The following is a 14,893-nucleotide window of genomic DNA, read 5'->3' as shown; positions in this document are numbered from 1 at the left end:
AATATTGCAATGGCAAAGGAGTTAGGGGCAAATATAATCGTACTGCCTGCTACTTTAAAAGTTTCATGTAATTATCTAATGCAAATAACTCGATGTAAACTCGCTCCACCTTGTCTGGAAAGAGCCTTACATTCTTAAATTTCGCGTCTCTATGCAGACGTATTTCGGAAATTAGGAAACCTGATTCATTTAAGTATACTTTTAAAATAGACTCGAATACTCAGTATTTTTTTAAACAAACATGTATTTAATTTGTGCTTGAATTTACTCATGTTGCGTCTCATATACTTCAAATAACAACCCCAGCACTAGGATTCATCCCTGCAAATGGCGGCGATCAGCTGCTTCAATTGGGGGACAGTTGTTCGCTTCTCCGCTACGGCGTGGTAGGGGCTCGCATATGACTCACATTACAAGCAGCGTGCTGTTATTGAAGTCTTGTGAACATTTATGAACATTTGTGCGCAGTGTATGGCGATGCTGCATTTGGCAAGAGTACAGGTGGGCGACGGGTAAAGAAAGTTACAGCCTCAGAAAATATAGAAATAGAGCAGCATGATCAGCCACATTTGGGACGTCCTGTCACAGCCACTGCTCCAGACATGCTGAATCATACGGATGCCATCATTCGTGCCGACAGGAATATCACAACTCGACAACTGGGTCTACAGTTGTCGGTCAGCATTGGAAATGCGTCTGCAATGATCAAGACTCTCGGATATCCAAAGAGGCGCTGACGATGGGTTCCACGAATGCTCACAGCGGACCTCAAAATTCAAAGAAAGACGATTTCATCTGAATTGTTGGAGCGTTTCGGGACCGACAGAGAGGGCTTTCTGTCATGGATCGTGCCTGTCATGCAGTGAAAACATGGACAAGGGCTTTTACCAGCAGGAATACATGCTCTTCCACAGCGCTGGCGTACGGCCATAGAACGTGATAAGAAATGGTTCAAATGGCTCTGAGCACATGGGACTTAACATCTGTGGACATCAGTCCTCTAGAACTGAGAACCACTTAAACCTAACTAACCTAAGGACATCACACACGTCCATGCCCGAGGGAGGATTCGAACCTGCGACCGTAGCAGTCGCGCGGTTCCAGACTGAGCGCCTAGAACCGCGAGACCACCGCGGCCGGCAGCGTGATAAGAGACTACGTAGAAATATAGGGCATGGACAAGACATGTTGATATATATTGTCATCAAATTCTGACTCTTAACTATAAATATGTTTTGAGAAAAAAAAATGTGGGGCGTTACTTATTGAACGATCCTTGTACTTGGACTGTAGGCGCGATCGCGTTGCCAAGGTCTTGGCGAGCTTCTAGTACAAAAGCAGTCAGTACGATGGCGTCGTTCTTACAGTGATAGTACATTTGAAGTTGGCGTGACTTTTACATTAAGTGCAGCATTGTGCAAGTACAGCTTCATCAATTAATACCATCCTGGATTCGAATAAATCTCACTTCAAAAGACGTCTTGTAGAGTTTTATCTGTTGTTACGATAGATGGTTGAAATGCGGTGACTTGTGTAATACAAGGAGCAACAGAATTACAAGTAGTTGTTGTGTACACGGAACCGCGACATCCAGCGTAGGCGATTTGTTCACTAGACTCTTTCTTAAAGCAGTGTTTGTGAACGAGCAGTGAACATTACATTACATTACACCGTACTACAGGCAGGGACGGTGTCAAGGGGGGGGGGGGGGGGGGGGCTATGAGGGCTGTATATATTACTCCAACAGATTCAATCATTTTTTATAATTATGTAGCAACATAGGCTGCAATGTATTTCAGACACATTTTAACAAAAGAATATAGTGGCAAATAGCTTACTATCGAAACCAACAAATATAATTTAACTTAAAATGGACGTCTTGTTATTTATTAATATACATTTTTTAACCTGAACTCCAAAACAGTTACCAAAGACTACTTTAAGCAAAATCAAATTTTACCAATTTGTCGGTGGAGGACCCCAACTCTCCTTTTGTTGTTGAGCGATATTCCATCCCCCCCCCCCCCCCCCCCCCCCCGGTCCTCCGTTAGCCGTACCTACACCCCCTCCCCCTTGACTGACTTCTAGAATCGCCCCTGACTTGCAGGGTGACTATAAGCACGGTATGTTATGGGATTGTCCATGTTTTGTTTAAGTGTCCGGTTGTCCGGACAAAATTACATACAGTTCATAATATTACTGTCCCTTTTTTATTAATCGCCTCATATCTTTAGAAATAAGGTTGTTTTAAGTAACACGTAGTATAACCAAACGGACAAAAAAAGTGGTCATACCCCAAGAACACAGAAAATACCCTCTTTGATTAAATCAAACTGAATGAGGTATGTAATTTTCAACTTCCTTGCATCTCAAGACACCTATTGCAAGAATTTGCAGCTATTTACTGTCTTATGCTAGCTTTACCAGGCATTTATGCTGCTGCAAAAACAGTGTTCCCTACCACAAATGATTTAGTGCGGAAACTGTTGACGAAATAACAAAGGCTTACTGTCAGGATACTTAATGTGTTGATTTTTATAAAAAATTTGTTTGAAAATATCAGGCACCTGAATGACGTACATTCTTTTGCAAAATACAGGACGCTTCGAAATTCCCATTACAGACTTCTAGTTCCTGTAGAGGGGTGTGAGTATATAATACTTTGCATAGGAATGAATGTCCGGAAATACGTTCCACATCATAACGGTTACCGTGAGATTGATCAACGGAACACTAACTAACTATCGTTTCCCTTCTAGACGGTTTCATTTCAGATGTGTAACGCGTCCATGTTTGCTGCGGGAAAGAGGAGATTCCCGGAATTTCTTGTCCTGGTATGCAGTACAGTAGAGAGGATGACATGTACAATGTTAGACATTTACCTGATGTCACTTACCGTCGTAGGCAAAGTGTAATTTACGAGATTCCTGTAGAGACAGAGGAAGAACTGCTGGCACAAATTCTGGCAGCTGCACTAGAAACTGGAGAGACCAGGTGGGACGGAGAGTGTACCAGAACATGCTCCGTAGGTACAATGTCTGTAACAACTTTGGCGGTCGCCACATCGAGCCACTGTTGTAACGCATCAGTACTGTTCTGTACGTACAGCATATTGGGTTCTTTTTAATTTCGGAATAATGTAAACACATAATGTTCAAATGTTAATACAAACAAATGTGCATAAATGATTATGGATCTTTCGTTAGGTTTCCTTTTGAATTGTTACTTAATAACCGTACTCCGGTACACCTAATTCAGTTCCTCAAACAGAATTGGTCGAGTTAAACATCTGAACTGAAACCGTCGTGGAAAAGAAACGGTACGTTTCCGGACATGGGTTCCTATTCACTCCCCTCTTCAAATCCTAGAAGTTTCTAACGGGAATTTCCGAACACAGTGTATAATGAAAAAAGTGAGAGTGAGGAATACGTAGCTGTCACTGTAGAATATGTTCTTTACATTTTCAAACAGATGAAAATCGAATGGACCCAAGTCGGGACTTCATGGAGGACATCGATGACAGTGAACCCAAGGCACCTGATTGTTGCAGATATCGCAGCACTCGTATGTGGTGTGGCATTGTCATGCAGAAGAAGAGGGTGCTCCCTGTGTGGGCAAACTCTTTGAATTCAAAACTTCATTGCAGCATGTTGTTTCCCACGCACAGACATACTTACATTACACACCGCCATGTTACACGCTACAATTCGGAGCTTTCTAGTGGCAGAGGACTGCAGATATGTATAAAGCTGTGATGGTGGTGCAGAGCTATGTCGTGGCCTCTCCAACAGAGGAAGGCCATTGATGCCAGTAGCCACTCATGGATGCAAGTTGGGCAGGCAACAGTAGCTAGCACACCTCCACAGGTATAGGACACTTTACCTATACCTGTGGAGGTGTGCTAGCCACTGTTGCCTGCTCAACTTGCACCCATGAGTGGCTACTGGCATCCATGGCCTTCCTCTGTTGGAGAGGCCATGACATAACTCTGCACCACCACCACCACCACCACCACCACCACCACCACCACTGTCCCATGCAGAGCTGCTGGAAGCTCTGATGACCACAATTGTGCCTTAGTACCAAGTGTAGTTGAGCTGTTGGGCATCACCATCAGGCGACAGCAACTGCCACTAGCCTGGCTGGCTACCATGCATAGCAGGAAGGCTGTGTTATCTACCATCACCTTTCTGATGGCTCTGAGACACTGCTGAGTTGGATGTCAGTGCATTACAGTCCTGCATACTGCATTCATCGCCATCCTCACTGCAGCCACAGAGAAAATGATTAATTTGTAAAATCAAAGCTAATAAATATATGTGAGGGTGGTTTGAGAAGTCTGGTAAGTTTCCATAAAGAATGGAACATATCTGAGGTCCTTTACAGTTGGTAAGCTCGATTATTCCAGGAATTATATAAAGAATTTCAATATACAGAGCATACAGTTCATTGTTGACAACTATCAGAATTGGTCAGTGTGCCGACTGTGATTGAAAATTGAGAAAACCCGAGTTTGGTGCTGTTATTTAACATTTTCATTTGAAGAACTGGACTGCCTGAAAAATCAAAATGGGACAGGATGAAGTTCCTGTGGACTCTGCACCATCAGAGAATACCATTAACTTTTGGATTATTGAATTTAAATGTAGCTGGACAAGCACTGAAGATGAAGCATGCTCTGGACATCCAGTTAAGGTCACCACAAATGAAACCATTGGCAAAATCCATGATGTAGTAATGCAAGACTGCCAAATGAAAATTCCTGAGATTTTTGCGACTGTGGGCATCCCAACTGAACGAGTGCATAACATTCTGCATAGAGAATTGGCTATGAAGTGGCTGCACAGTGGATGCCGCAATTGCTCACAACTGACCAAAAGCACATCTGGCACAACATTACAACACATGTCTGGCGATGTTTAATTGCAATCCGCAAGACATTTTGTGAGTGCTGATGAACCCTAGATCCATCATTACACACCAGAGTCAGAACAATGGACAGAGGCTGGTGAAAGTGCACCAAATAAGGCAAAGATCATTTTGGCACTTGGGAAAGTGATGGCCACTGGTTTTTTGGGAATCCCAAGGAATAGTCCTCATAGATTACTTGCAAAAAGGAGGAACCATAACTGGACCCTCTTTTACTCCAATGTTGGATCATTTGAAACTTTGTGTTGGCTGAAAAAAAGACCGAGGTTGGTTTGCAAAAAAGTGCTCTTCCTCCAGGATAATGCACCATCTCATACATTAGCAATAACAATGGCAAAAGGGCATGACTTGGACTTTGAGTTAGTTTCTCATCCACACTCTTCACCAGACTTAGCCCCAGGTAACTTCTTCCTGTTCACTAACTTGCAACTTTGGCTTGGTGGGATCCTCCTCATCAAATGAGGAAGTGATAGTTGCAGTTAATAGCAATCTGCAGAGTTTGACAGAATCTAAATGGGATGAAAAAGCTAGAAGATTGCTGGACTTAGCGTATATCCATCAAAGGAGACTATGTCGAGAAGTACGGTGGGCTGTTTATGAAACAAACATTTTTCCCTTGCTTTTTCACTAGATTTATCAAACCACCCCCATAATTTGCTAATGCTGTCTCATTAGCATCCAGGGCAGCTGACAGGCCCTCACGATCATGCTCCATGTTTCATCATCCTACATCTGCAAGGGCCATAGCCCACTAACCGTTATATATTGGTGTCACAACTAGCTGTCTACTCAGGATCTCAATGACAGTAGAAACACATCTGCAGGATTTATCATCGTGACCTGTCCACACTTGCATACTGACAAAATGCAGTGCATTGAGTGAACATTTTTCTGTTGCTCTTCTCTTTGCATTCACTTTTGTGTGACCAAGTAGAGCCATAGAGATATCAACAGCACTCCTAGAGTGTCATTTGATAATCCGCAGGAGCCTGCAGACTTGCCACAATTTAGGAGAAACTGCGAGGTAACTTATTTAGTGCTAGTGAGGTACAAGTTTGTGATTTATCAGAACATGAGGTGCCATGCACTAATTTATATGTGACATTTGTAGACAATCTGGCAGTTTGGCATGGGACTCTTTTTGAGTCATGTTGGGCCATGATCCAGTGTAAACACCAAGTTTGTTCCTGTTTTGTGTGTATTATAAGTGTAGTTTTTCCCAGTGTCTCTGCTACTGTAAGGACAACAGCAGAATACATAAAATGCCAGACGTGCAGCTACTATGGGTGAGTCTGTCACCACTTTACTGGAACAAGGAAGTAAAATTACTGTAAGTGCTCAACAGAAACAATACAATAAATAATTACATAGGCAAGTAGAAGAACTACAAACCATACAACAGTCAGGATCAGGGGAAGTAAAATCAATATTTAGGTTACCACATCCTTCTGTGGATTGATTAGCCTTTTTCTAGAAAAATAACAGAACTCTGTTTTAACAAAGACCTACAATTAAATTGAGCAATTTGACAGATGAAACATGTTTACATACTACTAACTTCTGGTTAGTGGGCGAGGCTAAAACATTCCTGATGTGGCACAAACATCTCAGTAGCTACCTGTTGCCTGTGCCACCGCTACCAGAAACATAATAGCACGAGATTTTTTATGAAGAAACTAAGTGGTTTGGCGCAGAAGCATGATGAATCAGTGGAATCCTTCTTCAATAGGATCCAAAAGATCCGACACGGATTGTAGGGGTTGATGCAGTCACCTTGTGCGAAGCTGAGAACATGACTCTGGATGTCTCCTTATGTGGTATTGTCACTGACCTGTCATGCAGAGTCTGGGTGGAGAATTCATCTGATATGACAGCAGCTGTTAAGACTGGCACACTGTTGGAACAAATCAATATTGCCACAAAAGGGTGTAATGACTGATGTGTCTTTGCCTTCAACATGACGTGTTACAGATGTGGATCTGAAGGCCATCTGCAAAAGCAATGTCATCAGCTGTAGTGCTATGAGAGTGATTGAGCTGGTTGTAAGGCACAAGAGTACAGGATTAAGAATCAAGGAAAACAGTACTAGATAAAGCATCTGTCAAATGCAAATGAGAATGTGTTGCCTGTTGAAAAGCTTTCACATTAGGACATGGTACAGCACAGACATATACAGAGATGTAATGCTGCTTGTTTGGTTTAGTAAAGGGTAAAAAACATAGGTTTCAGTAGACAAAGTTGTGCACATGTCAGTCACATGCCTGGACCTCTTAGGCAGGAAGATACTCAAATCTCCACATTACCTGGGGTAGGTGACAAATTCGGGAAGTCATTAGGGGCAACACTGCTGAACTTTAGCATTGGAACTAAGAGTTTTCATGAACACATCGAAGTTTGCCACCATTTGGTGAAGGTCATTCTCAAATTCCTTGATAAACATCATGCTAAAATCAATCTTTTGTGATATGCTATTGAACTCGGTTGAACTTTGTTTCTGCTGGAAGCAACAACTGCAAGAGAAGCAATGTCACAAGGTGTACAAATCATGAAGATGTTGCCAACTGAACTGCAAAAAATACTTAGGGTAAGGATTGGTTCCTACGACAATGCACCATCAGGTACATAGAAGTTAGTTGGATTTCTGTACCCACCAATTATCCGCAAGAGGTACTTTGTGTAGTAGATTCACTAGAGAGGATTTAAGAATTGGATAAAATGCTGTGTTTTGTGTGCTGAAGCATAGCACTTATTAGTAATACAAAGGGGGTGAGTTTAAGATTACTGTTGGCATAGATAATTTTTGCATGGATGAGGTTAGTCTGATTAATTATTGCCATTGTAGATGTTCTGGATGAGGAAGATATTGATAAGTCATGTGATGTCAAAGCCAAAAGTGCATCTATAATACGAAAAAAAAAAAAAAAAAAAAAAAAAAAAAAAAAAAAAAAAAAAAAAAAAAAAATGTGAATCACTTACAAGGGAGAGATCAACAACCATTGGAAGCTTTACTGCTTCAACTCGTGGATTTGTTTAATACAAATGTCCATTACCAGCGACACCTGTTACACAACATCATATACCCATGGGTAATGATACTCCAGTCCGTAAGATGCTATGCCACATACCAAGGCATCTGTAGTCATTAATGGATGAATTCACTGATCGACACTGGCAGAAGGAACAATAGAAGACAGTGACTGTCCCTGGGGTGCAAGTGTCTTCACAGTTCCAGGGGGCGGGGGAACTGCCGTATGGTACTAAACAATACAGATTCAGTTGCAACTGCTGATATTTCAATGCAAAAACTGTCAGTGATACATATCCCATATCCAATATTAATGAGAGATTGGGCAATGTAGAAAAATGCAGGTACTTTTCATCAATGGGGCTAAGAATTGGGTATCATCAACTAGAAGTACTCCCAGAAATAGGCCAAAAGTTACCTTCACAACACCATGGAATCATTAATGGTATTGTAGAATGCCATTTCGACTCGAGAACACCAGCTACATTTCAGAGATTACCGGCTAGAATACTTCATGGATTAAAGCCTAAGTAATGTATGATGTACTTACATGACATCATAGTATTCTTGAAAGATATGGAAGAAAATGTGAGACAGCTAACTATGAACAAGACATCTGATGCTCAGCATGGATAAATGCCATTTCAAGCAGACGAAAATTAACTACCTCTGACATGTAACTGGTAGAGAAGGTGTGACAACCAGCCTCAGGAACTTTGCTGAAATTACAGAATTGTTGAACTGCTTCTTAAGGAAAGGTGTAAAATTTGAGTGGTTAATGGAGTTTCCATATGCATTTGGAAAAAAAATTAAAAAGGTGTTGCTATCATATCAAGTTATGATATTTCTTGATTTCAAGAAAGAGTTCATCATTTCATGTTAATAGCAATAGTATGGTTGGTAGTATCATGAGTCAAAACACAGCTGATAAAGAACATCCAGTGGCTTATGCATCTAGACAACTAAACATGGTGGAATGGAGCCACTCCACTACTGAAAAGGAGGTTGTAGCAGTTATTTACAGAATCGCCTATTTTCATTGCCATTTGTGTGGTCAGAAATTTAAGGTGGTAACCAATCATGCATCACTAAAATGGTTGTTACGATTAAAAGATTCTGATTCATTTATTAAATTATTCTTGACAAATAAATGATTTAGAATTCTTTAAATTAAAAATCTTTTAATAAACTTGAAATTCTTCTCTATAAAAAAATCTGGTAGGAAGGTGACATTCTTTTCACAAAATAACTGTGTCCAAAACAAAAGCTTGTAAAACAAAACTCTTTGGAAAAATGTGAATCTTTTTGCAAACAAAGTCTTTTTGCAATCTAAAATTTTCTAGGAAAAGAAATCCTCTTTCTTCCAAAGGTGGAGCTATGATAGGATAACTAAAATAAACAATGGATCTATGATGTGAAAGAATATTTATTCTTCACTTTGCCTGTGGGAGACAGTCTTCTTTACAGCTAACTGAATAAAACCTACTGTCCATAAGCAGCCTTCTGAACACTAAAACACTACACACTCCTTGCCAACACTGGATGTGATAAAGACACACAAGAGCTTCTTAGGACAGGCTGGCATAGGGATGGTTTCAGACGTACACAGTGTACTTAAGAAGGATGGAATGAGTTTGTTAGACGCGTGTTGCATCACAAAGAATTCAAGAAAACTACATTGGCTTTTGCAAAAATTGGGCTAAATAACCAGCTATCACAAGCAAATGTGATGATTAGTGGACAGAAACAAATTTCAGTCTGTCTGTCTGTCTGTCTGCAAGGTATGGGGTATTGTAGTAGAGTGAAGCACTGTCTGTGATAGGCAGCAGTTTCTTTCAGGTATAGTTCCAAATCCCCACCTGGTCTTGGTTCATCAAGCTATGGTCAACTATGTTGATGTGCGAACAATGAGTCGGCAATCATGGCATTCCATGTTGCCTGGCAGATGTAGGGTCAGAGACAAAGTGCAGATGGATGTAGCATAAACTGGTGGGCCAAGGTGTGGTTAACTGCTAGGCACGGAAATTGCGGACGTGCATTAAATATGAAATTGGCGTGACATGTACTACATTCTCAGATATGTAAACAATTAACGTTTCAGTGTGGCTGCACACAATAGACAGGAGTAACACCATCTACATCCTGTACATAAGGAATGATTTCACGAGTCTGTCATCCAGAAATAGCATCTGAATGTTGGTTGATTGTGAGAAGATACTGGTATGCTGACTAGCACGTGTCCAAATTTGACAGTGTAGAATCGACACTGCAGTTTCATGATATTGCTACACGTGTTATGAAGATCCCACCGCTGCCATGCAAATATGGTATCATTGGATTCAGGAGGAATATAATAAATGTCATGCAGGATCTCAATGCCATTGCACAACATAGGTCCTGGAGGACCAACATACTGTTAATTCGAAATTAGAATTATTTATTAATACCTTCAGCTGGTGACGGGCATTGACATATATCAACGGGGACAGGTGAAAATGTGTGTGACCGGAACTCGAACCCAGGATCTCCTGCTAACATGGCAGATGCTCTATCCATCTGAGCCACCGAGGGCACAGAGGATAGTGTGACTGCAGGGACTATCTTGTCCACGTCTCCCACATTCTCACCTTATATGTCCACACACTACATTCGTAGTGTCCCTACCCAACACACTCATTACTCATGGAAGACATTCTTACCAAGTCCCGTAAGAGTACATATAAGTACTGTTTATTCGGTCATGCACAGAGCCACAAGCATTTTGCAATGATATATCACAACTGCTGTTGCAGCTTTGCTAATTCCTGGATGTAGAAGATAAGATGCCGCAGTGTGTAAGTGGTCAAGAAAGTGTAATGTTTTTAGAGGTATGGTGTTTGGCTCCACTGGGTGCCAGTCTCTTTTTTGCAATGTGATATCAGCCAACTCATTTTATCATGTTCATGACATGGGTTCCTGTTACATCATTGTAGGCTGCCTTTCAAGTAACGTTGTGTAAATAGTGCTTAAGTATATATTTCTGTCACATCCTAAGCATAGATATAATAAAATTTAATATTCCTTTTTATCACACTGTAGAATATTAATGTTCTGAAAAAATATTTTTTATAAAATTAATTTCTATAAAAAACAAATTATTGTAGACTAATGTTTTTATATTAGTCAATGTATATCTTTACATTTTGATGACTTTTTATATTGGGTATGTCTTCAACATGTTGACTGTCACGAAGCTGCCTGTGAAACTTTCCTTACTATGTATGCAGTAGTCAACATACTGAAGAACTGGACCAATAGTTTTGTTTCAGTAAGAAGCTAAAGTCAATTGTCAAGTTTAGTTTGTGCTGGCCAAAAGTAATATTTTGTAATTAATAGCAAATAAATGTGTGTGTCCACTGACAATGAAAGAAAAGAGGACAAATATGAAAGAACAGATGCTTCTGTGCACAAAACTGAAGTATACACAAAATATTTTTGGCATAATCAAAATAACAGTTCCATTTACAGAATTTATAAATGTTTCTCGCAATAGGACATACACAGCTGTTATATATTATTCACGATTGATAACATCCACTACACCTGTACAACTGTAGTGAGTATTATCAATTATGAATAGAATATAGGAAGAGCTAACAACTCAGGACCATTGTGACCACTACAGTCCTCCAATGGTACAACCCATGAACCTCATATTCAAGCCTACAACTAGGAATTACAGTGTTACCATTTGCTGGATGAACACTTGCAGTATTATTGCTAGAAATGAAACTGTGGACATGGTAGAAAGAGTAACCACTTATGGTGGAGAGGTGGAAATTGTAGGGATTCCAGATGAGAGTCTTAAAGGAAGAGACTTTGCCAAAATTAACCTGGTACTGATGACTATCTGGTCAACTTGTATAATCAAGCTGCTTAAAAACTTTCCCAGTTCAATTCTCTCAATACAACACATTCCTGTCATTAATGGTTCCTTGTTACAACATTTCCTAAATTTTAAGTTGTCTTTGATATTATCATGACCTTAACACTGATTTTCATACAAATTTCTGCAAAAACTGCATTGTATTTCTGCTAAAAGTGAGCCTTTGAACAAAGCATGAAATACAGCCTATACACAGAGTTATTGATCATGTCTACCTGTATTATAGATTCGCAGTGTTTGGAGGGTTGGGAAAGTATGCCGAGTCACTGCCTTAATGATAATCATGATCTGACAATAGTAACTCTAGTAACAACCTTCATTCTGCTCACAATGTTGTATCACAACAATTCTAATTTAATGTAACAGTCATTTATACAAAGAAACACCACTTTTGAAGATGGCTGTCTCTACAATGAGCTTTCACGAATTGGCATTACTTCCGCTTGAAATAAACTAATCCGTATCAGGCCCGCAGTCTTACGTAGATACAACCTGATGGCAGTCACAAACATTCCTTCTCGAGACACTCCATAACATGATGACAATTTCCACCCTCTTTCTCATCCAGGACGTCCCCAAGATGAGTGATCTCTCTGTCGGCAACAAAGTGCAGATTTCGTGCCTATCGTTCGTTGTTTACAAATACTGCCAACTTTAGTGTTTTAACCAATGTTGTGTTACAAGTTTTATTTACCATAATTGTGATAACATCAAAAACACTCTACAGGAGATGTTCCAAACAGTGCCAATATGTCATGAAGAGAACTACGTAAGAAGTCCTCCTGTCGCTAAACAATAAAAACAATTACCGCATATTTAATTAAGAATGCTGAAACAAATTGTGACATTACATTAAACTTCCCTATCAGTAGTCATTATATTTACATTTTACCTTTTCCACATAGTGACTGCTGCTTTGAATGCATCAAGGGAGATTTAACTCTAACAATGATCCTGAAAAAATAGAACCGTACTGGTAATGATAACCAAACAAATACAAGTGTAAAAGTTGTGTTCTGTAGTAACTTCAATCAGTGCCTATGAGTAAAATGATTAGGAGAGAGATGAAATGTATTTCTGTGGCAGAAAAAATGACAATTCTACACCATGTAAATTCACATGCTGGATCACAAGTTCAATTAGTGAAGGATCTTTGACTCTGCGTTTCCACCCTGAACACGTTTGTGAGAAATCGCCCCAACATCGAAGCCAATGCAAGACAGTCTGGCTCTTTGGGGAAAAAAAAAGTGTAAATACATATGGCCATCAGCATATGATCACTTGGCTAAACTTGTTGCAGAGTGGTTTGTTAGCATGAGAGCATTGGGAATTCCACTTGATGACAACATCTGAGAGATAAGGCACTTCAGTTTGCTGCAAAGTGGGGATTGCCAAATTCACATTATCAAATGGTTGGATCACTCTATTTAAAACTCACAGTGACATTGTTTACAACCCGTTGTTTGATGAAAGTTTAAGTGTTGATAGTGGAACTGAGGACCAATGGAAAAGAAAAATTGCAAAATATCTTTAAAGATTACAATCCAAAACATTTTTAATGTTTATGAAACTGATCTTCTTTATAACATATTACAAACTAAAACCTTATGTTTTAAAGGTGATAAATGCCATGGTGGGAAACTGAGTAAGTAGGGGATAATTATTTTACTTATGGTCAAATCTGATGGGTCTGGGAAATTACCCTCCTTGGTAACTGGTAAATTTAAAAAGCCAAGATGTTTAATAAACTTGAGAACTCTGTCCACTAATTGCGATTCCAACAGCATTGCATGGATGACGATTTCCATCTTCACAGCCACCTTGCATGCACTGGATGGGGGTAAGAAGTAGGAAAATAATGCTGCTAGTTGGCAGATGTCCATCACAACCTGACAAATCTGCAGCTCAAAAATATTAAGTTAGTGTTCCTGCCTCCTATTTGTAGGAATGAGCTCCAACTGTTGGCTATGCTCTTTCAAAAGAACCATCCCAGCATTTGCCTGATGTGATTCAAGGAAATCACTGAAAACCTAAATCAGGACAGCCAGACTTAGGTTTGAACCATCATCCTTCCGAATGTGAGTCCAGGATGATGACGACGATTATTCAGTTGTGCCAGACAGTAGATAAGCTATGGAAGCTACATACATTTTGAGGCAGTACATTAGTGATGATAGTGCGTTTGATGCTTTGTGTACCATGGAGAGACACACAGCACTAATTTCTGTTAGAAAGAAATAAAAACAATTAATTATTTCCATATTTTTTAAATAACCAAAATTTAAATTGTTTTAATTTCGTGTCTTTGAACAATATGAAGAATATGACAGTAAGAATAATTTATTCATTTTCGCTTGTTGTCTTTCTTGCGCTTTCCTTCATTTTTACATATTCCTTTCGATCAATCCGCTGGAAATTCGACTGTATTCAGAAAAAAAAAAAGTCAGAGACTATATCATCTACGGAATATTTTTACTCTGTACCCCTCTCATGGGTTCCTGATCTTAAGTTTGTGTTCGCCAGTATAATGAAGTCACACTCTGTACTATCAGCAGTTGTCGCTGGTGAAACCTAAGATTTTCCACTTCACATACTCCATTTTTTATTCCAATAATTAAGTTTACCTTTCAATTGCCTACACTTTTTATATGAGAGTGTGGAGACAGCTGTTATTTTATCAGGTGTATGGGCTGCTACTTTTGTGCCAGAGTCCAGCACACAATAGCGATGTCACTACTGTGAACTACATAATGTTTATAAACCAAGACAATGCTAAGGTCATAGTCAGGAACAGAATAGTGAACAAATGTTGCAGCTGCAAGAGAAGTGAGCTCAAACATGTAATCCTGGATAAAAGACAAAATCATCTTAAACAGCAACACAATAACAAAGTGCTAATTAGCAAGTCAAATACCAGGTCCATGAAGCAAAGTAAAATTGTATTCAATATCCACGGATGGAGGCTTCTGCAACAATAAACAAACTGCCTGATCCACTCACTGTGCTTGATATTT

The sequence above is a fragment of the Schistocerca piceifrons genome, chromosome 1 (assembly GCF_021461385.2).
Source record: "Schistocerca piceifrons isolate TAMUIC-IGC-003096 chromosome 1, iqSchPice1.1, whole genome shotgun sequence".
Lineage (NCBI taxonomy): Eukaryota > Metazoa > Arthropoda > Insecta > Orthoptera > Acrididae > Schistocerca > Schistocerca piceifrons.
Note: the sequence above shows the minus strand (reverse complement) of the source record.